The sequence below is a fragment of the Lynx rufus genome, unplaced genomic scaffold, assembly GCF_022079265.1.
Source record: "Lynx rufus isolate CCGP_SWC_20201006 ecotype Redwood Valley unplaced genomic scaffold, mLynRuf1.p SCAF_3, whole genome shotgun sequence".
Lineage (NCBI taxonomy): Eukaryota > Metazoa > Chordata > Mammalia > Carnivora > Felidae > Lynx > Lynx rufus.
The window spans coordinates 173012473-173036613 of record NW_025814845.1 but is presented as its reverse complement, the minus strand read 5'-3'; the positions used below and the strand labels follow the sequence as shown (position 1 = coordinate 173036613).

The 24141-nt window shown below is 39.0% G+C and overlaps 1 protein-coding gene and 1 pseudogene across 2 annotated transcripts in view; both read left to right on the top strand.

The window, feature by feature from the left end:
* Positions 1-24141, top strand: part of NRG1 (neuregulin 1) — a 1107867-nt gene that overhangs the window by 359348 nt on the left and 724378 nt on the right. The window lies entirely within an intron of this gene.
* LOC124520414 (RNA-binding protein EWS-like) lies at positions 10341-11336 on the top strand (annotated as a pseudogene).

Sequence of the window (24141 nt, the reverse complement as noted above, 5' to 3'; positions counted from 1 at the left end):
GGAGTGTGTTAGAAAACCCAGCTGTGTATGATCCTCAATACTTTACACAAAGGTAGTCCAAACACTTAAAAGGCTTATAGAAATGGAAGCGATCTGACTAGTGGGCAGGTAGCTCTAGGATCTCAGTTGCATGAAATTTTTTCTTCTTTGTTTCTTTTCTTTTTTTTTTTTTCTTGGAGGGATGGAAAGTAACTCAAAGGGAAAGGAGAAATCTAAGTACATTAGCCCTAGGCCTTGGGTAGTAAGGAGTGCTTAGATCTAGGTAGCCTCAAGATAGTGGCGGCAAAAGCTACCTGAGCAGTCAGGCATGAAAATAAGGCAGTGGGTCAAGATGGATTAGCAAGGAAAGAGACCTTGGTAAGTAATTTCCATAGATCTAAGCAGGGTCCTTTCTTAAAGGCTTCACATACAATCAGACATAGTAAGACCAAAGCCTGACAGAAGACACTAAAGAAGAAAATGGCCAGCCACTTATTTGATTGAAGAGAATGCCAAGAGCACCTGAGTACCATCTTTAAGACACTTGATTAAAATAAGGCCTTACACCCTCCCAGAAAAGATCACAGTGAGGAAAATGTTGGAGAACAACAGAATTGTTTGTACAGCAGACGTTGGGGCCACCACCTGGAGGCACAGCTTTCAGTTTAAATTCTTTCCAGTGCTGTGAACAAGACTGGGTCTAATCCCTGGGTTCTTCGAAATCCGTTTGAAAACACTGGCCAGAAGAGAGGGACTTCCCTCCCTTTTGTTGGTTTTCTCTAGTACTACTAGGAATTTTCCAATTTTTCCACAAATGGTTAAGAAAAAAATAAAAAGGAAATAAAATAAGAGAGGAAAAAATAGGTTTGTATGTCAAATATAAGATAACTCTGGTTTAGGTTTCCAGGAGCTGACACTGATGAAATCTTACTGGCTGTCAGGAGCACTGGGTTGAGAAGGGTTCAACAGCTGAGAATGCCATAATTGATTTGGCAAATGTCTTCTCCACTGAAGAAAGTGGAGTGGTGACAAACTGGCTTCATGTTAGCCCCTCTTTACTTTTTTCCTGAAGAGCCAATATGAATTAAGTATCACTTTATTATGCAATTATTATTAGAATATAAGCTCCTCAAGAGCAGAAACTCTGTCTGACTTGTTCCATGGCATCTAGAACAGGGCATGAAATATGGTAGGTGGTCAGCAAGGATTTGCCTGACTTCTTGCCCTTATTTAATAGATCCTGTCTCTGAAGTGGCAGGTATATTGTATTGTACCAGTGGAAGTGGTTTTCTGGGTCTGCTAAACCCAGAAAGGATCAGCATTCTATTTTTTTCTATCTGTAAAGCAACATCAAATTGGGCACTGTTTCTTTTTCTTTTCTTTTCTTTTCTTTCCCCTTCCTTCCTTCCTTCCTCCCTCCCTCCCTCCTTCCTTCCTTCCTTCCTTCCTCCTTCCTTCCTTCCTTTCTTCCTTCCTTCCTTCCTTCCTTCCATATGCCTCTTCTGCAGCCAGCTGGCATAAATGTGGTAATTGACACAATGAGAGAGCCTTTTATGCCAACCAGGGAAGCGATATTACCCATGATAGGCCTATGCTGTGACTGTATCTTTCCCATCAGTACAGTAGAGGGGTGACCTCCATTCCTCTTTCACTCTCCCCATATTTGAGTCTTCTCTCCCCACTCTTCCTTTCTCAACCATGTTATTGCCTCCTCACTCACATCACCAGTGAGTCTGTTGAAGCCTTCTATAATTCCTGTGTAGGAAGGATTTCCCATGTTGTCTATTTACCCCATGTGGCATTCCTTCCATCTGTTTACTTTTGATTTGTTTTTTCTGTAACTCGGCTTTTCTACAAAGCATGAAAGTGCTGTTGAGCTTCTTCTTAAAGCTATGATATTTCTTATTATGTTGTAGGATAGCCTCAGGAAACATTAAATTCTAAGAATTTAATACCAGTATTATATTGGGATCATTTTTAAAGTAGTGAAAGCCTTTCTATTCCTGTTGTTTCATTTTTCAGAGGAATTTGGAGCTCTTTATTGAAGTAAGCCATTTCATAACCACGTCACGATACTTTGAGGAAGAAGTCAACTGATTGAGCATCAGCCATTCCTGGAATGTTTGATGCTAGTCATCTCAACAGGGCTGTGTCTGATGTACATTCCACCTGAGCACATTTTACCAACTATTGCCTTTCCTGTTTTCTGCTATGATTGGTTGTAGACAAGAAGGATAGAAGCTCATTTTATAAGATGCACAAATCCCTAACCACTACATGTGCTTTTCCTCATATACCTATGAATCCATTCTGATTTTTTTTCTCTCTCTCCTTTGCTACCAAGGAAAGCCTAGTTTTCTTTCTTCTGTCTTAAGATCCTTGTTTAAAAAAATTTTTTTTTACATTTATTTATTTTTGAGAGACAGAGACAGAGGGTGAACAGGGGAGGGGCAGAGAGAGAAGGAGACACAGAATCCAAAGCAGGCTCCAGGCTCTGAGCTGTCAGCACAAAGCCCGATGGGCTTGAATCCCATGAACTGTGGGATCTTGAATCCATGAACTGTGAGATCATGACCTGAGCCAAAGATGGACGCTCAACTGACTGAGCCACCCAGGCACCCGATTAAGATCCTCATTTTAGAAAAAGTCAGTAAAGCAGCCAAAAACACCCTCTCAAGAATTGGGATGTCTCTCTTATTTCTGACAGTTTTTAAGGTGTGTGTGTGTGTGTGTGTGTCTGTCTGTCTGAGGCAGGTGGTGGGGATGGTGTGTTTGACGAGGATCAATCAGGCAAAGCACTCCTAGCATTATTCATATTTTCTTTTTTGTAAAACTGAGGCAGGGGTAGATGAACTGGTATTGTGTATACCTAGTGAGTCTCTGATGCACTGATTTGTTTACCCTAATTGAACTTACGTAAAATAACTGACAAATAAATACAAATACATAATAAAGCATACATAAAATAATTGACAAACAGATAAAGGCGATTTCATTTTGGGGCTAACAATGGTATGCTATGAATGGCTGTCAAGCGTATCTTTTAAACTTCCATTGTATTACTGCCCTGGCTATAAAAAAAAAAAAAAAAGAAAAAGAAAAAAAGATGCTTTGACCTATTTGCTGGTGAAAAAATTCATTCATCCTCCACAAGTGTTCTGGAAACATCGACTTCTCAATAAATTCAGATATAGCAATTGACCATTTTCAGGATATGATGGAAAAAGGCTAAAAGCCAGTTTTGCCAAAAGCTAGTTACTCAAATGTTTCCAAGTCTCATTCTCCACTCCATTTCCACACACCCTGTAGACATAGCTACCCTCTCCTTATCTGGGCTACACTTAAATTGTTAATAATGCCGATTTACCTGGCTGTCTTGTCAAAGTTAAGGGCAAGTGAGAGGAGGAGTTGTGTGAGTAGCCTTGACAAGGCGATGATGCCTAGGGAAAGTTCTCAGTCCCTACAGTAGGTAGCAGTATTGGGCTAGAGTGTGGGACATGAGCTTCTAGCAGCAATTCAGCTTCAATTTCTTTGCTCTGCTTCAGACCACTCACCTGACTTGTTACTTCCCACTGCTTTGAGGGCTCCTGACCTGTAGATCTGCTGTCCTGCCTGGCCACTCCATGTGAATGATGGATGCAGTTGTCTACCCATTGCTTTTCCTAAATGCAGGGAACCCAGATGTGGACCACATGAAAACTTAGGGAACATTCCAGGCTGTAGCATCCTCTTGAGCCTTAGTCTAATATTAATACCAAACAACATGAAGACGGCTTAGGAAATCTTTGGGCTAGTCATGTATATGTTTTTCCCTTATCTCTAAATTCCCCTGGCATTGTAAGCTCTTTTTGGTTAGCAGACTTCAATTTTCATTTCCTTTATGTCTGCCACCCTACACTCATCCTCCGCTTCTGACTTAGCTCTGTGTCTGTTGGATTGTTAATGAATCCTCTGTATTCTCAACAGTTCATTGCATTTGAAACGTAGGTCTCCTTTATGGACACTGGTTCCATGCAGCCCAATTTCCTTTCTCCCAGCACACATACACACACATGCGTGACTGGGGGATGAAGGTGGCCAGTAACGGGTGATTAGCCTGGCAGTTTCCTCCTTTGCCACTAGAATGTTCAGGATATTTGCCAGACTATGCCCATGTTCACCCCCAAATTGTTCTCTTTGATGGATCTTACCATTGCACTCCATACAATTTATCCCTCCTCATAACTCACATTTAGGGCCCTAGAAAGGCCCTTAAAGGACACCCATAAGTGGATTAGGTCCTTAGTCTTACCTGACTCCTTGAAATGCTTTTGTGTGGTTTCCTCATTTGCTTGGAATGACCCATTTAACAACCTAACTTTACAATTCCTTGATCTCAGCTCTTCCAGAGACATTTGTCTCCCTATGTCCACAGGAATCTACTTTTCCAGGCGCTTCTGTTCTCTCCCAACAAGAGTCTCTCACATCCCATCTTTCCTCTCAAGCATACCTGTTCTTTGACCCCTTTTGTACTCCCCAATCTTGAGTCTTTTATTCTCTACCAGGTTTCAAGCCCCTTTAGGCTTCCTTTTCAGGACCTCCCGGTCACTGTCTTGAATTTCTCGTTCACTAGCTGACTTGATCTTTCAACTCATTCTCTTTACAGACCTACCCCCTAATCCTAGGTCACTTCTTTTATTGACCTTTGCTACTCCTAGAACCAGTCAGAACTGATGTAATGAAGGACAGCACCGGAATAAATTATTTATGCTGATAGTGTGCACCTAACATCTCATCCTGGTATGGTTTGACAGGTCCTGGAAGTCCATGCTGACCATATAGCTTATGCTGTGCCTCAGAGCCCAAACTAGCAGCACTGAAAGTGACGGGGTCCCCTAATTGGGAGAGGGAGATGGATTAAGCTATTGTAAAAGTTTCTGTTGACATGTGCACATACATAATAGATAATTTTATAGGAATGAGAAAGTGTGATTATATCTTATGTACAAATTGGTGTGGAGAAATTTAGCATAGTTTCTAGTTTTCCTTTCGGTTTAGTTTCCACTTTTCTTCTCATTGCCTATACATCAAAATCAGCCTCAACTTATAAACATATACCCAGAAAAACTGTCAATAACCTAGATAGAATATGTCTGGGTTTTTTCTTCCAAAGCTCATATACTGAAAGATATATACAAATTCATATATATATACACACACATTCATATATTCATATACACACATATATATACATATATACACATACATGCATACTATAGATACATAGGATTTTTGGTACTCCTTTTACAAGGTGAGATCATAATATACACATTTTGTGTTCTTTTCTCATTACGTCTTATCTGGCAGAAATCACTCCAAATCAATTAGACCAGTCATTTTTTTACACTGCATTATTAACTTTGTTACCTTATATAAACTACCAAACATTTATTGAGTACCTATCATGTGCATACAAAAGCCTGAAATTTCTTCAGATTTTAGAATCGAAAAGGGAATTTATGGCGCCCAGGTGGCTCAGTCAGTTAAGCGTCCGACTTCAACTCAGGTAATGATCTCGCCGTCCGTGAATTAGAGCCCTGCGTTGGGCTCTGGGCTGATAGCTCAGAGCCTGGAGCCTGCTTCCAATTCTGTGTCTCCCTCTCTCTCTGCCCTTCCCCTGTTCGTGCTCTGTCTCTCTCTGTCTCAAAAATAAATAAACGTTAAAAAAAAATTTAAAAACTCATAGTTCCGGGGCACCTGGGCAGCTCAGTCGGTTGAGCGCCTGATTCGGCTCAGGTCATGATCTCGCAGTCTGTGAGTTCAAGCCCCGCGTTGGGCTCTGTGCTGACATTTCAGAGCCTGGAGCCTCCTTCAGATTCTGTGTCTCCTTCTCTCTCTAACCCCACCCCTCCACTCTCTGTCTCTGTCTTTCTGTCTCTGTCTCTGTCTCTCTCAAAAATAAATAAACATTAAAAATAAAAAAGAAAACAACTCATAGTTCAGCCATCCTACAGAACATATGAGAAAACTAAGCCTCTGTAAACATCCATGATTTGTTCAATGTCTTGCGGGCAACTAGTGCTCAGATCAGAACCTAGCTCTAGTACCTCCCAAGAACAGTGCTATCTGAATCATACTATACAGAATCCCATAAATTTGTATTAGAAGCCATTCTGACAATACTTACAACTTAATGTGATTGTTTGGTACAGCAGAAGATACGTTTTCAGGCCTGAGGTAGGGAGGAAATAGGGGAGAGCAAGAATTTGGGAAAATTCCTATTCGTGTATTGGTGGCTGTGTGGATAGACCAAACTGTTTTTATTGACCCAAACTAATCAACCAGTGGAGACTTAAGAGTGCCAGCATTTGAAGGGGCATCAATAAAAGAAATTTGTGTTGAAGAACTGTGTAAGATGTCTTGTGAAAGGAATTCACTCCCCATCTTAAGAGAGCTCTTTTCACAGAGGAAGCCTTAGGTAGACTGTGGTTGTAGATCCTCCCTGGGCTTTAAAGCACATCTGGAAAGGCTCAGCTTTCAAATTAGAACTCCTTTCACAGTGCTGGAAAAATTTGTCTTGAGTGTTAGAAAACTGTTTCCCAAGATGATAAAACCTGTGGCAAAATATGAGAACTTTCATGTGTAGAGGAAAAAACCCCACACTTATACATCACATTTCTTAATGGGGCATATATGGATCTATTAATAAAGAGTTATCCTCTGCCAGATTTTTCTGCCCTTGGTGAATTTCCATTGTCCCTAAAGTACCCTGCGTACCAGTCCGTTCAGTCATCAAATAATTTAGGGGCATGCCAACATTATGCTAGGTACTGAATAAAGGGAGAGTACAGTTGCCCGAGCCTCCCATATCCAAGTGGGAAATGTACTACTGAATATCCTGCATGCCTGTCCCTGCAGAGAATTCAGTGTGGACTTTATGACCTTCACTGACAAAATAGCGAGAAATGAACAAATGTTCCTTCAAGGCAGCTAATTCCTTGGTTATTATGAAGCTGATTGGATCTTTTGTATGCATTCCAAAGACTCCAAAAAGAGTCCTTGAAGGTGTAATTCTACCAGAAGAGGTTTGCTGCAGACCCCTTGAGACACTCTACAGCAGGGGCCCCCCAGCTGTACCGGATGTGCTTTCACATTGTAGGGCACCTGACAGTTGAGTAGAAAATTGCTTTTGGTGCTGGGTTTTCTGTGATCATTCAGAAACAGTACTAGGTTCCAGGCTGCATTGTCTGTATCATCTTTTTCTTGAAGTGCTCTGCATCTTTATGCATCTAATTCTAATAGGATTTGTTTTTCATACGTACCATGTCTCAGATTTTCTACTAGGTAGTACACATTTTTCTGATGCAGTCGCCTTGCCAGTCATATTATCATCCTCACTTCAGAAAGGAGGTTAAGAGAGTTGAGGTAGTTCCCACAATGTCACAGAACTGGAAGAGGCAGAGCAGGAATGAATCTCAGATCTCTGTGTCTTGAAAGTCTGGATTGAGATCCCTGGGTATCCAATACCCCTCTCAACCCCCAACTCTGGATCAAGAGAGAATCAGGAGGCAGAGACTAAGTTGAGGCATGAGCGTATTCTGATGGGCCAGTGGTAAACGTAGAGCCTAATTTTCTAAAGCTGAATATTAAATGTTTACAGCATGTACTTGATGTTAGCATGAATTTATTTCCCAGAGTTGGGATTTTCAGTGATTGCCATTCCCACATCAGTACTGTGAGGAACAGTGGGAAAGGAGAACAGGTTGACTTTTCAGAGAATGAGACAGTTTTTTTTTTTTTTTAAAGAAGGCAGAAAGAGGAACTATATAATTCCCAGTCCTGACAGAAAATATCTCTAGGGTAATTATGGCTGATCCAATGTTTGTTTCTCTGGGTAATCAGATAGCCCAGCTTTCAGTGAGTGTGTCTTTCTCTTTGTCTCTTTAGTTAACTATTTCTAAGTATAGGTGGACTGTACGAGATAAAGTAGCCTAAATTCACACCAGATGACAAAATGTCTCTCATGAGACTGTATGCCATAATATAAATATTGTTAGTTACACTTAAACTTAGCCATTTTGTGGCTTTTATATTTGTTTAATATTCATTTTGCACAAAGTCTCCTCTGCAATAGATTCCTGGATGATTGGTATTAACATGTCAGTATTTATTCATTAAAGGAGAGCAACCTCAAGAAGACTAAGTGACCCTTGAGAGCTTTCCCGTTGACTCTGTGACAGAGCTAGGAATTCAGTGGCTATGAGGTGACACACTGAATGTGATGTTTGTCATAATTTCTCATGTGTTACATCAATACACTCATTAGCTGAGGATGTCAGCATTAGCTGAGTAGGTATCCTGATCAATATTTGCCCATTCTCTGGATAATTACCACTGTTTGGTAAAAGAGGAGGAGTTTTGAGTTGACCTCCCTGGTAACAAAATCAAGCATTTGGTTAAAGCTAACCTGACACAGTTAATGCCTGAGTAATTCCTCAGCCCCTTACTCTCTACCCTTAATCCAACCTGGGTCTCCTTTCATCTTTGTAGGTTTCTTAGCTATTTTGTATTAGCAAGATATCATGATGAACTAATTCCATATATTAACCATGTGCTCTGACAAGAGTTGAGTGACTAAGAGGCCCAAGAACAGGCCCTCAGTAGCATTATCCTCTCTTGACAGGCCATATGTGGGTGTTACTGGGAGACTAAATGAGCTTATTATATATTTTAGAAAGAAATATCAAAGAATTTAAAAATTCTCCAGTCCATCCAGCAGCAAACCTTTTGTTTTCCAACTTTAATTGTATTATAATGGTAAAAAAAAATGCTAATTGTTACTCCATATCAACTGTTTTTACGTGGTGGGATTGGGGGAATCAGTGGGTGAGGATCTGGCATGGGAGTATCTGTGTTTGCCTGCGTGTGTGTGCGCGTTACTTATGGCTGTTAATTATCTCAGAAAGGCAAATGTTCAAGTGAAGAGAAACAGACAACGGTTCACAGTGATTATGAAGCTGTGTTTGTACCACTGCCAACTCTTGGGGAAAATTTCATATCTGTTGGTAGAGAAAAAATACTGGAAACCTACAAATGAAATCCTGAAAACTGTAACGATGTATATCTCTTGGTAATTCAAACTAGGGACAAATATTATTTATGAAGATGAAATGTTTGTGTTTCTATGCTACAGTATTTAGTAGTAATAATTATTCACATACAGTGTTTATATTAATCCTAACCATGCTAATTCAGAGTATGCGCTTTTATTTACCTTTGTTTGTGAAGCCAGTTCATTAGGCAAATGATCAATGTAATTCGCTTACTGTCATTCAGAGAACTAGCAATTTTCAAACATTTTAGATGCATCTGTATACAGTGTTATTTTAATTTTATATAAAATATTCTTCTTTACTTGGATGTTACCATATTAACTTCACACCCAATGTGTTTATACTGAAATCTTCACTTTCTAGGATAAACCATTGTCTCCCGCTGACTCTCTTGGTTTTGTCGACAAAACTATTCCCCTCATCTTGGAACCTCAAAGTCTTCCTTAAGGACTCTTCTTCCTTAAAGACTCCTCTCATGTTGTGCATATTTATTCTTTTGGAATAAATTCAGGAAATTCTGTCTTGCTAGTACATTTTGCAATTATCTTTTTAGCTTTATTTCTAGCACCTCCATTGCAGACCTCTCCTAATCCATTGAATTTATTTTACATCTCTCTGCCTACCATTTTTCTTCCTCCAATCCATCCTACACATCAAAGTTCCTCCACTTTTTGGTATCTGCAAACCACATAATAGACCTCCAGGATATAGGCAGACCAATTACAGGTAAAGTTTTAAAATACTGTCATAATTTTTAAACAATAGTAAATAGTTTAAAAGTGATGATAATAGCTGTTTTGAATAATTAATTCATCATAATAATTCAGCAGTGGGAATGAAAAAAAGGAACAATTATATTAATGAGAGGGGGGAGAGTATCTTTACTCCAAAATGAGGATACAGATAACCAGCTGTAACAGATTGCATATAGAGTCTGTTTCTTCATTTATTCTTTATTTCTGCTGAATTAGAAAGATCTTACTTAAAAGTCATTGTGGGAACAAGAAGGAAGGAGAGAAAATGACATCCACAGATTACAGTACCTATAGCCAAGCTGCAGCCCAGCAGGGCCAGTACTTATGCTACCCAGCCCACTCAAGAATATCCACAGACCATACAGGCATATATGGGCAGCAAAATTGTGGAACCTATGGACAGCCCACTGATGTCAGCTCTACCCAGCCTCAGACAACTGCGACCTATGGGCAGATTATCTGTGCAACTTCTTATGGGCAGCCTACTGTTGGTTATACTACTCCAAGATTTGATCTTGGAAGCATCAATGGAGGTGGGCGGGAAGGAGTCTGTGGTGGAATGGGTGCTAGAGAGCAAGGTGGCTTCAGTAAGCCTGGTGGACTCATGGACAAAGGACCAGATCTTGATGTAGGCCCAATTGTAGATCCAGATAAAGACTCTGACAGCATTGCAATTTATATGCAAGGCTTAAACGACAGTGTGACCCTAGGTGACCTGGCAGACTTCTTAAACAGTGTAGAGTTGTTAAGATGAAGAAGATAATCAGATAACCCATGATCCCTATCTTCTTAGACAAGGAAACAGGGAAGCCCAGAGGCAGTGCTGCAGTGCCCTACGAAGACCTGCCAACTATCAAGGCTGCCTTGGAGTGGTTTGTTGGGAAAAAGGTTTAAGGGAGCAAACTTGAGGTTCCTCTTGCTCTGAGGAAGCTTCTGGTGAATAGCATGCGGGGTGGTATGACTCCCTGTAAGGGTAGATGGATGCCACTGCCACTCCCTGGAGGTCCAGAAGGCCCCAGAGGTTGCATAGGCCATGGAGGAGACAGAGATGGGTTCCTCAGAAGAGGGTCCCAAGATTCCCAAGGAATCCATCTGGAGGAGGACATATCCACCACCAAGCTAGACCCTGGCAGTGCCCCAATCTGGGGTGTGAAAACCAGAACTTCACCCAGAGAACAGAATACAACCAGTGTAAGGCCTCAAAGCCCAAAGGCTTCCTTCCACCATCCTTTCCACCCCTGGGTATTGACCTTGGCAGGGGTGGCCCCAGTGGCATGTGGGGAAGAAGAGGTGTCCGCATGGACCACCGTGGTCCTGGTGGAATGTTCAGAGGTGGCCCTGGTGAAGACAGAGGTGGCTTCCGTTGTGGTTGGGGCATGGACTGAGGTGGCTTTGGTGGAGGAAAATTAGGTGGCTCTAGTGACCCCCTGGACCTTTGATAGAACAGATGGGAGGCAGAAGAAGTGGATATGGAGGATGTGGAAAAATGGATAAAGGCAAGCACTGTTGAGCATGCAGAGACTGGCCCTAATAGACACAGAGACCCCCATGAAGCTGCATTGAATGCCAGAATTTTTTTTTTTATTTTTTATTTTAAAATTTATTCTGAGGGAGAGCATGTGAGCATGAGTGAGGGAGGGGCTGAGAGAGAAGGAGTAAATCCTCACCAGGCTGGGCACTGTCAACACAAGCCCAATGCAGGGCGCGATCTCATGAACTGCAAGATCTTGCAAGATCACTGCAAGATCATGACCTGAGCCTAAATCAAGCGTCAGATGCTTAACTGACTGAGCCCTCCAGGTGCCCCTACCAGATTTAGTTTTAAACCAGAAAATGTTTTAAATTTATAAATCCATGTTCACAGTGTTGACCACAACATTATGATTATTCCTTGTCTGCACTTGAGTATTTTTCAGCATTTGTGAAGAAACCTTAGAACAAGTTAAATGTTAAAAAAAAAAAAAAGTCATTGTGAAGAGCAGCAAATATTTGGTGGTCTATTGACCGGTTCTGGTTTGTCTAATCGTACAAGGATTCAGAAATTAGGGAGAGGGTTTTTGCTGACGGACATCCAGTGCCTTATCAGGAACTGTTTAGGCTGAGGGCATGCTCTTCTGAAAAGTGGCTGGTATGTTGAATTCATCAACACAGAAGATAACCGGCCAGTGGATTTCTAATGAATTTTTGATTGGATTTGTTTGTGATAATTATTTCTTCATATTCATTTTTGGCATTCAGATGTGTTAAATATGGTCCATAACAGCACTGATTTCTTTCTTCAATAAGTTTGGAATATCTTTAAATAGTAAGATAGAAACTCTGGTCAACTAATCTATATCAAAATTCAGTCTTTTTAGAAACTTTTCCCCTCTCTTCCTAAATGTTTAAACTTAAATGCTGTCTATGAAATGATAGATTCAGGAGCCTCCAGATATTGAATATACAACTGAGATATTCCACTGGAAATTAAAAAAATCTTTTTGCTGGATTTTTTTCTTCACTTACTGTTTCATTTAACGACCTTTACTCTTGACAGCCAGAGTTCTTGAGTATGAAGAAACAGAATCTTCTGTTCTCAACCCATTTTCTTGCACAGCATGCTAGAAATTCTTGCCTACAATCTGATGATATTCATAGTCTTTTTTTATTTCTTTCAAGCTTTAAGTCAAGTTCAGGAGGCACACTTACCTTGACAACTGTGAACAAAGCAGCATTGGTTTGCCCCTAGGTGCAGTTTCGGTCATTCATGTGAGGATATCTTTCTTTGTTGTGCATATTGATTGCACTCAGTCAATAACAATCCCAGTGCACCCTTCATGTACACCAAGACTTACAAAATTATTAGCAAATAAGAAATCTCTTCCCCTCTGGCATTCGTTTTTAGTGATAAATAATTGTCAATCATTTTTCCTTGTACACATATGATCTACTTTACACTGTGGATGTCTCTGATTTCATACAAGTCTGAAGAGAAGTATCTGCTGATAAAAGCCTAACAGCAAATAGTAAATGTTCTTTCACATTGTACACCACTGACATTATCCATCTTCTAACAGTTTCATAAATAATTTCACAGTTAGTTTATTCTGCTTTTCTCCATAAGGTGACTGTTACTGAACTTATTTGCAACTTTGAGTGATACCTTACTGGTTTTGGTTTCTTCTCTGCCTTGAGTGGGGGAACTCGTCAATATTTTACCTAGCAGCTTTTGTTTTGACTTGTTTCGGAAAAACTTGATAGATATACCTGAATTCTGCCTTGAAAATGAGAAGAAAGCTTCAGTGGCTTCATACCACTATTTGACAACCTTTCGCAACAGACAACTCACTGAGGACCAGCAATGAAAAATGGTCAGTCCACGAAGTGCAGTCTTGAGATGTTCATCATTCTACATCCTGTCTGCAGGTTTCCTTTCGCACTGTTCATGAAATTTACGCATTTGTAGAGAACTTTGTTCTGCACAGATTCACTATGTACTTTCTCTATAAAAACTTCTTCACTACATTGGCGAGTTTAGGTCATAGTATATCGTTTATAATGCTGTTTTCATATTTCACTACTTTAATGAGTCCAAATAATTAATTTTGAACCACTAGTTCATTTTGCGTATTGACACGATTAAATGCAATAAAGCAGTTATAAGAAAAAAGACGTAGTCATCAGATGTAGACACTCATAAGCAAATTATGTGAGTCATTGGAGATGAATTGCACTTTGTTTGCCAAAGGTTACCTAAGACCACCAATCTTACATATTCCATGTATGTGAGATATTTTAAAGGTAAGTGCTATGAAGAATCATGATATATTTTTATGAGAATCATAACTCATATAACTCAGTGTTAGACTATTGGCAACAACTAGTTGTTCACAAGTCCCACATAGAAAAATGATGCCTTGTCCCTTGGCTCATATTATTTTATCAAATTACCATCCTTAAACCCCAAAAACCAACAACACAAAAAGACCTTTCAGTGGCTCCGGTAACCTATGTGATAAAATCATAACTCCTTAGCCTGACACTCTCAAGGTCCCCCTAACGGGGGGCTCCCTCTCCTCTGCCCAGATTTCTGTTTTATCCCTGCAGATTCACCCAGGATGTCTGCTAAAACCCCCTTAACTTTTTGATTGTTAAAGAAGGTTCAGAATCTCTCTGAATGCCAGAACTTGTCGCACAAATGGACCAGAAATCTCGGCTTTTATCTTTACAGTTCAGTTCAAGTTCTCACATGTGAATGGAAGTGAGGATAATGGAGGCGAGGCAAATTTAAACCACGTTTTCAAATCATGTCTCCAGTGTTTGTTTTGTGAACCATTCTTTCAAACCAGTTTTTACTCATTGCTTCTCCAAGTATGTCATTTGCTTTCTTTTTATTTATTTATTTTTAATTTTTTTAATGTTTATGTGTGTTTGAGGGAGAACAAGAGAGACAGTGCATGAGCTGGGGAGGGGCAGAGAGAGATGGAGACAGAATCTGATGTAGGCTTCAGGCTCTGAGTTGTCAGCACAGAGCCAACGTGGGGCTCAAACTCACCAGCCATGGGATTATGACCTCAGCTGAAATTGGACACCCCACCGACTGAGCCACCCAGATGCCTCTGCCATTTGTTTTCTTATTGCAACTTATATTTATATCATTCTAATCATCACAAAAGCTTTGTCTTGTCTCCTATTGATTTTCTCACCTCCTAAGATAAAATCTTATTTATCTACCTTGTCTGAATTGTCTTCTTCTCTCTATAATTTCTGTTGAAATTACTTTCATTATAATTTTTTAGTCAGTACGTTGCTTTGAGTTAGTGGGTTGCTCTGAAAAATATGCTTAAATTGTATATAAGCCTTCAATTTGAATGGCTGTACGTTGCCCCAAACTAGATTACAAGTGCCCCGAGAGCAACTTTGCCTTACATGTCTATACATCTATTCCAGGGTTTGGGTACAGTGCGATTCACAAATACTGTATTTGAGTTAACCTGCTTCCCAAGATTGTATCACACATATAAACTAGATGTAAGAATTTAAGAAAAACATACCTCTTCAATAAAGCGTTCTAAAACTTTTCATTCAATCTTTGTAGCTTCCTCATCACCTGGTTTTATCAGCAGTATTTAAATTTATGTGTTTACTTAACAAATGCTAACATAGCATACCCAGTGTCAGTCTTCTATGCACTTCACTAATGTTATCTCATTTAATTTTCAAGACACCAGCCTGCAGTAGATCCCCTACTGTTACCCCTATTTTACATAGTAGGAAGCTGATTTACTGAAAAGTAGCTTGCCTATGGTCACAGTATAAGTCAATAGTTAAGATTCAAACCTACATCCTTAACTACTGTGCTCTAGGAATTTAAGCGAGAGCTTTCTCTAAAAAATGGGCTTCTGGCTTTGTTTATGATATTCCTATAGGATGGATATTAAATCACTTAAAGAAAATAACCTGGGTGTCTGGGTGGCTCAGTCGGTTAGGTTAAGCATCCAACTTCAGCTCAGGTCTTGATATCATGGCTCAGGAGTTCTGTCCCCACGTTGGGCTCTGTGCTGACAGCTCAGAGCCTGGAAGCCTGCTTTGGATTCTGTGTCTCCTTCTCTGTCTGACCCTCCCTCACTCATGCTCTGTCTCTCTCTCGCTCCTTCAAAATTAAATAAACATTAAAAAAAAAAAAAAGAACTACCTGTATTTCAGTGAAAGTAAATTAAGACACATTTTAAGCTGGCATTACATCAGAGCTTAGTGGACATGAAATGACAGGAATCCAAATCCTAAGAAATAGTCTAATCCAAGTCCTATGAGACTTTCTGTCATAATGACCTTTCTGCCATGGGATATTATCCTGACAATATGCCTTAGTGTCTCAGTTGTTTAAAAGTATAATACCTTTTGAAACAATCAACTTAAAAGGGAGTTCACAGACAATGGCCTCCTAGAGTGGATGGCACCCCTAGCCTGTGTTTCACTGAAACCATTCCTGCTTAGTCATCTTCTTTAGGACCAGCTTTTCTGATTGGACATGTATTATTTGGTGCCTTTCAATCTGTGCATAAATTGGACTGAATAATGAATGAAGCAGTTCTGCCTCTTACTAATTAAATACTGGAAGTTGTTTATAAGTTCTGTTAGCTCAGTCCCTCCTTGCTTCTCACTTAAGAATTTTTCTGGGACTCTCTTTTAGTCTCTGGTGGAAGGTACCCTTTGGGTTCAGGCCGCCATTCCCATTGCCTCAAAATCAATTTTCCTTTTTGTCTCTTTCCTTTTTGAAATTTAGGGTTCTTTGGATTTTTAAATTTAGACATTTTTTTCTTTTTAAAAAAATATTATTCCCTTTATGAATATGGCTCTTAATTGCTAAGATTTTCTAATAACTAAAGGAAAATGGCAATTTTGGTTTTGCAATTTGGTTTAGAAAATGATTTCATCTGGGAATATCCACTGGGTGTATTTATACAACAGAAGTAAGTGTAGAATAGAGTAGTATTGGAAGTATTAGAATAGGGTAAAAATCAAATGTGGTTAATTTTATTACCCATAATGTACCATAATGTACCCATAATGTTTTTTTCTAAAATTATCATAAAGATCTAGGTCTGGATTAGATAATCACTTCTAGTCAATCTCCTTTGGAAGTTGGAAGCCAAAGAGACTCCATGTTTTCTCTATGATATTTCATAAATTTGGCATAATCATTAACAGTCAAATATTGATATTGACTTCCTGTTTACCTTAAAATATATTTCACAATGATTTACCTCATTCTAGATGGAACAATAAAGAATTGGTAGATAGTCTTCTACAAAGAGTTAACATACTGAAATTTCCCTGTAATGGAGTGTGACAGTGTTGAATGTAAATAGCAATCTAGGAATGACTGAAAACAGATTATTTAATATGCATATGTATGAGGAAACAGTTCTACCTGCCAACTGCCCGGAAGAGCAGCGTAGTGATAAGTGGAGGACTGAAACAATTGCTGCACAATAATGGTTCTCATGTTATGGAGCTGAGGGGCTAACCCAAAAGACGTTTACGTCTTTGTCTTGAAATCTGTGGAGGGAGCTATATTTTTGCAGCAAATGTGAAGAAGTGGGGAAAAAAGGTAAAAATGACTTAATCTCACAGAGATTTGAAAATTCTGTAACTTGCACCTTGGTATGCTAATGGTGAAATCTTCTTCTCAGGATGCCTACATCTATAGTTGCCAATTGTGTCTTTCCAAGCAGCCCTTCTCTTAGAGTCAGGATGTTCTCCTAGGGCTCTCTTCCTTGTTGAGTGACTAATATAATAATATAGCTGAGGATGGAAGTCAGTCGCTAGAATCTCCATTTCCCCTTCCCGCCTTAGGTAAATCGCAGGTGCTCTCATGTTGACTGTAAGATGCTCCCTGTAGCTGAGCTCTATGGTTCTTATTTGCAGGTTCAAAATCTCCTGTAATATTTGATAGATAGAATTCTTTTTAAAACTCTGTCTTAAAACCCTTCATTTTGAGGGCAGTACATTATATTGCTCCTTTCCTATTTCTCTGTCTGATCCTTCTTGAGTTTTTTACTGGTCCTTTTTCTTCTGTTTCTAAATATGGATGGTAGGCCCTCAGCCCTTTGCTCTCTTTCTTTATATAATAGTTCCCAATCTGGGCATTGGGCAAGATGGGGGTGAGTGTGCAGAGAAGAGTATAGAGTATAGTGAATAGTTTTTTTCAGACCAGCACGCATCCAAACACCTCTCTCCCACACTAAGAGATTAATGGAGACAGGAGCAAGGACTGATATATTTTCAGATTCTCTCATAGGTATGCCAGCCATATTGAGGGACACTATGAAAAAATTCTTGAGTATTATCTTATTCATTTCCAGGTTTTCAGCTCTTGCTCCAGTGAAATGACTTCTCTATACCAAGTTTTCCATCTGCTAAACTTTTCCACATGGCTATTTCACTTATCTCACTGAACTACTTTCTTTTTCTGTTTTTCTCTTTTTGTTACTGGAGTTACCAGCATTCTCCTGGGCATGTGGACCTAGAGGCAGAGTCATCTCTGAGTTCCCTCTTCTGTCTTCCATCAGCCCTCCTGTCTTCTGTCAATTATTGAATCTTGCTGAAATTTCCTTTCCCTTTCTCCGTTATCTACCCTTCTTTTCCATAGTTACCAATACCTTCTTTGTTGAGGCACTCTTTTTTTTTTTTTTTTTAAATACCATGACCACCTCCAGTTTGGACTTCTGTCTCAACATTTTTTGCCTCCAATCCATCCTGTGACTCTCTCCAGATTAGTATTCTGTCCCAGCCTTTTGAAAGTTGGAATAAAAATAGCATGGTCACTGCTGTCATGAAGCTCATAGCCCTGTGAGGGATTCAGATATTAATCAATTAATCTCCTAATTTAATGTAATTTTAAATAAGAGCTTACAAAAAAAAAAAAAAAAAGGAATATGGTGCTATTTGAGCCCAGATAAAGGAATATTATCCAGTTAGCAAATCTGTTTGTGCCAGGGATAGGGTTGATATTTAAATAATGTATGGGAGTCATTTAATGAATGTGGTAGAGATGATGGGTAAGGAAGGGACTTTCATGAAAATGGAACAGCATGTATAAATATCCCATTATGTGTGGAGGCATAGAGGTTTTGAGTAAAGAAAGCTGTGGTCACAGCTTTAAAAGGCGGTAGGAGAAGGGAATTCAGTGAATTGTTGTCATAAGAGCTAGCAGGGTCCCGTGGCACATTTTAAGCTCTAATTAGGATTCTGTCTATATCTTTAAAACTGTGGAATCTCACTGAAGAGTCTCAAGCAAGTTAGTAACATGATGAGATTTTAAAAGATCATTCTAGATAAGAAGCACAGCATAGGGGATATAGTCAATGGTATTGTAATAGCGTTGGATGGTGATAAGATAATTGCTTCATTTGTGGTAGGCATAGCATAACCTATAGACTTGTCAAGTCACTTTGTTACAACAAATTGTAACATTGTGCGCCAACTATACTGCCATTAAAAAAAGAAAGGAAGGAAAATCTCTTTCCAGCTGCAATGGAGGGTACAGTTGGGAGAAAAGTAAGTCATGGGGAGACCATCTGAAGGATATTGTGAAGAGAAATTCTGACAGCTCATATGAGGTGATGGAAACAGAGATGGAGATTGAAGAAAACGGACCAGAAACCCAAAGTGGAGTAGGGACCCGAAGTAGAGATACGGGGAGAATATCACCCATAGCTTTAGAACAAGATGGGCTGAAAGCATGTTTTCATGCATCTAGAGAATTGGGAGGGACTTGAAATATCTGGAGCAAAGTTTGTTTGTTGGGAGTGGTGGCATTGGATAGGCAGGTAGAGACCAGATTATGAAAATCCTTTTGTGTGATGCTGAGGGCAAAGAAGAATATCTGAAGGACTTTGAGTTGGGCATCACAATCAGAAAGGGAGTCTAAAGAAGGTTTCCTGGAAGTATGGAGGATGGCCTTTGTGGAAGGAGGCATGAGACAGGAAGAAGTAATGGGAGCATAAACTAAGGTCACGGCTTTGGAAATGAATAGGAGGGATTATATCCAATAAATATGAAAGAAATGGAATCATTAGTATTTGGTCACTGATTGCATGTAGAGAGTGAGAAAGAAGGTTGCCCAGGATGAATCTAGTTTCTGATTGAGATGGGCAGGTGGATAATAGTGTCACCCACTTTGATGGGCACCATATTAGTAGGAGATTGGGAAGAAAGTGCAGAGTTTAGATTTGTTTAAACTTCATTTCTCAATACCTCCTCATCTCTGTAACTTTTTCTGTTTCTCCACTTGGCATCCATGGCCTATTGTTTTTCTTAGTTGTTTGGTTGGCTTTACTATGAACAAAAGTACCTAACTGTTCATCTCTTGTTCCATGCCTCCTATGAAATTAATTGAGAAACTGATATTTTTCATGTACATCTTGTAATTATCTTTCATTTCGCTCCAAGAGGCTGTTGAGCATGGATGCCTAGTAAGAAATTGTTAATAACAAACATGATTATTTGGGGCATGGCAATATGGAAATTTATTCCTGCCAAATAATCAATGCCAGTTTCAACCTGGCAGGAGTTTTGAAAGACTGAAGAAGGGAGTCTTTTGCATCTGCTGGGAGAGGGCTATGCCTTTCTCTTTGTTACAGAGTCACTCAGTTGAGATTGGCACATGGTATTTTAATCAATTTATGTAAATAATATCATGCAGTTTTAAGCCTAAAATGGACATCAGGGGTTACCTAATCCCTTGGATGAAATCCTCAGAATATTTCAGGATGTTATTACATGTATTATATCCTTGGAATATTCTCAAAGCATTGAATCAGTGGTTGAAACACCAATAGAGATCTGTAGTCGCATTTCCTGCATATTCATTGTTCAATCATCTGTGAAAAACTTTTAAAGTGTTTAACTGCAGACTTCAGCTGCAGAGTACTTAACTAGTATCATGTATAGTCCCTGGAGTTAAACTCCTTGTCTCAACCCAGATCTATTAATGTGTAGAATCTGTATTATGGACAAGTCATTTTAACCAGTCTGAGTCTTAATTTCATCATATATGTCAGGTCAGGTTCTCTTGATATTTAATTAAATGTTAGCAATCTGAATAAATTCTACTGCTTTGAATAACTAATGTATACAATAAACATTTGTGGAGCACTTTCTATATGCTGAGTTCTGGACCAGGTTAGTGAAGGTAATACATAATTATTTTCCAAAGAGAATTCTTGAACCGATGAGGGAAATAGACAAGAGAGCAGGCAATGATAAAGCAGTGTGAGACATTCAAGTATCCACACAAAGTTCTAATGGAGCAGACCATGCAAGACGAGTGATCTCGATTTAGAATTCAATATTGAAGTGACATAGTTCATGCAGACAAGAAGAGAGTTTTTTTGTTTGTTCTTGAGAGAGAGGCAGGAGTGGGGGGAGGGGGGAGAGAAAGAAGCAAGGCTTATCCAAAGTAGGGCTCGAGCTCACCTGATCCAGGGTTCGAGCTCACGAACCACAAGATCATGACCTGAGCCAAAGTCAGATACTTAACCGACAGAGCCACGCAGGCACCCTGAAAATAAGAGTGATTTTAGAAGACCAAAGTGGAGAGAGAGAAAGATAAGATAAAGTAAGTGTAAGTTGGTTGACTTAGTTTCTGAGTAGTGTGAAAGGCTAGAAAAGTGGGCAGAGGACATATTATAAAAAGAGTCTTACATCCAAAATGAAGGAGTCTCTGACAGATAGCATTAAATCCTTGTCTGAAATCTTACAAATAACCAAAGAGGCATAGGGGATATACCCTTCAATCTCAAAACAATAAGCTTTTATTCTCTTACAGAAAAACTTTTACTTGGAAAAAATATAAAATATAGAATAGAAATTCTGAAAGATACAAGTTCTTCTTGAATTATGAGCAATGTGAAAATAATAAAATTACTGTCATGATAATAACTTTACAAAAGAGAGGGGAAGACTCTGACTGTTGTACCTTTGAGCTCTCCATCATGGAAAATAACTCCATTTATGCCTGACTCTCCATCCTAATAATTGTAGTTTCTTCCTCAAGCTATACTGGATAAAATACTCTTGGAGTTCTGAAGTGCAAGAAAATACCCTTCAAAACGGTGATGCTAAGAAATTTGGAACTCGTCCTGGAACCTGAGGTGTAGTAGAGCGGTTATCAGCCCCATTTCCGAAGTTCCTATGTTGGGACACCCAAAGGAATATTGGCTCTGCTCACTGGCCTTTCAGTAGTAGGCACACTGCCCCTCTGTACTTTTGGTCAAAAGGCATGAGAGGGATTTTTGGCATCTTGCATTGTAAGCACATACTATATTCATTTGGAGAATTTTGAATTTTTGCGGCTCATAGTAACTGCTCAGCAGTGAAATTAGCTGTTAAAAAGCATATACACTGGGGGTCAGTTTGGGGAAGAAAAGATTTCTTACCTTGATCTCTAAGACTGTTCCTTCCATGGAGGTTTGCCCACCCCAGACTCTACAATAAGATGAAATGAGTCTTTTTTTAAAAAAAACTAAGAAATGATATCGAGTGCTATAGAGAAAAGTATGAAATGATTATTAATATTCAAGTGCCAGAGAGTGTTTATAAAGGAGAATTGTGAGGTTTGTGATCCTTCTTTAGACAACAAAAAAATGTAAATAATTACTTGAAGTCATGATTAGAAGAAGAGGAGAAAAGGAGAGACATAGAGGTTAATAGATGGGGAAGCCCTCAGGAATTGCAGTTCTATTTTTGGTTTTCTTTTATACGTCTTGCACTTTGCCCTAAAGTAAAGGAGTTACAAAATTTCAGGCTAGATTTTCTACCCATAATGGGCAAGCATGTGTAGAAAGAGGCAAAAAGTTGTCTCAGGTAAGTAAACATGGTACATCCGAAGAGTAATAATGCACAGCTCTAGGGAATGCGTTTCATGGCCATTAAAAGAAAGGCGTGATTTAATATAAGTTGTAATTATTTATTACTAAGAGGTACAGAAATAGATAAATAGAAATTACTTTTTCCATGCCTTCTTCTAGTCTCAAATTGCTTAAAAAATTTGTTTTATATACTCAGAATAGAATTTATAAAGACATTTGGGAGTATCTCATACCTCCAAGGAAAACTATAATGATAGTTAGTAGTTCATAATATTTCATAATAGTTGGTTCTGTGTGTACTTATACTACATGAAAAAAAATCCAATTCATTGGTTGTCTTAGAAAACTTTTGCTTTCTGCATAGACTGGAGTTTCAAATGTGTTTTAATGATTGCAGCATTCATATTGCTCATCGTTGGGGCTGTAGTTATATTGCATTTCTTTGCGGAGTTATTAGTGATGTATCCTCATTCTGCATTATGACACTTGGCAAAACACTGCTTCCTGATTTCAACCTTTCAGTGTAACCTTCAGGGGAAATGGCTCCATAATACCATTGCATCAACTTTTTTAGTAAATTATATTATCAGATCTCCATTTATAACTTCTCCTCTAAGTGATCTATCTTAGTCCTTATTTGACGGCTTGGTTTCACTTCTATGAAATTTTCTATAGCAATTATTGCCCTTTCGCATCTCAAAGGACAACAGTGTCGATAAGGTTGATGGTTTCTCTGAAGTTGATTTAACCCCTCCTGAGTGGATTCCGTGTAAATCGGAAGGAATTTTCCTTTAGTGGATTTCTCCTATGAGGGCATGAGGAATGTGATTGGCTTGTGAGCAGTGCAAAAGGTAGGCAGGCGGGGAGGGGAGAGGAGCTGATGGAAGCATTGGTACATGCTGAGTATCACTTATACCATGTTCCCTACTAGGGACTTCCACCCATGGCCTCCTGTAAATTTTGAAATGATTCTGAAATCTGAGTATTAATCAGAGGCCCAAGCTTTCACATAACTTGCCCAATACATACAGTTGGTAAATGATGAAATTGGCATTTGACACAAGTATGATCGGCTCTTAAACTTCACACATTTTCCACAAAGTGATTGGAAACAATGGAGCATGGAATATTTCTTAGTTACAGAGATCCAAGTATCAACTGCTCTCAGTTTTTTGATCAAACAGGTTAAAGGTTAAAGTCAAAACAACAGTGTGGGGAATGGATGTGGTATTTTTGTACAAACTATCTGGCTAGTGATACTGTTTTGCATACACACCACAGGCAGTGGCTGAAGTAAGGCACACGCACAGATCAAATCTCGATGTCAATGCCACTGTGGGATACAAGTGCCATCTCTGCTTTCTGTGTGTCTCTGGTACTCTGGGTCTAAGTCTGAGATAGTCCTAGTAATCAGTTCAGTCTGAGGTATTCTCTGAATTAGAAGAACCAGACATAAATTGGTTGACTTTTAAGTTCAGAAAGACAAAAGTCATAAATGGAACAATTCTAGTAAAGTACTGTACTCTGATTCTTTACTATAATAATTGGCAAATACTGTGAAATAAATCATACAATTAAAATGTATTTGTGTAAAATTTTGCTATTATATAATTTGCCTGTAAGGCAGGAGTTGACTTATCCCCCAACATTAGCATTTTAAACAATTTCTTCTATATCCTTCTTGGGTGAGTAGTAGTAATACAAAAAAAAAAAAAAATTATGGAAAGGTAGAGCTGCATCCCTGGATCTTTTTCACACTCATTTTAAGAATAAGAAACTCAGGTATCTAAAAATAAAGTAATTTATTCATCATCACTTTGAAGTTTGTAGCAAAAAAATACATATTCACAGCAAAGACAAAAATTCAGATCTCTGACTTTAAGCTCAGTACTTTTCCCCCCATACTGCACTGCTTTATAGTACACTAACTATAATACCTTGTACTGCTATTTTGGAATC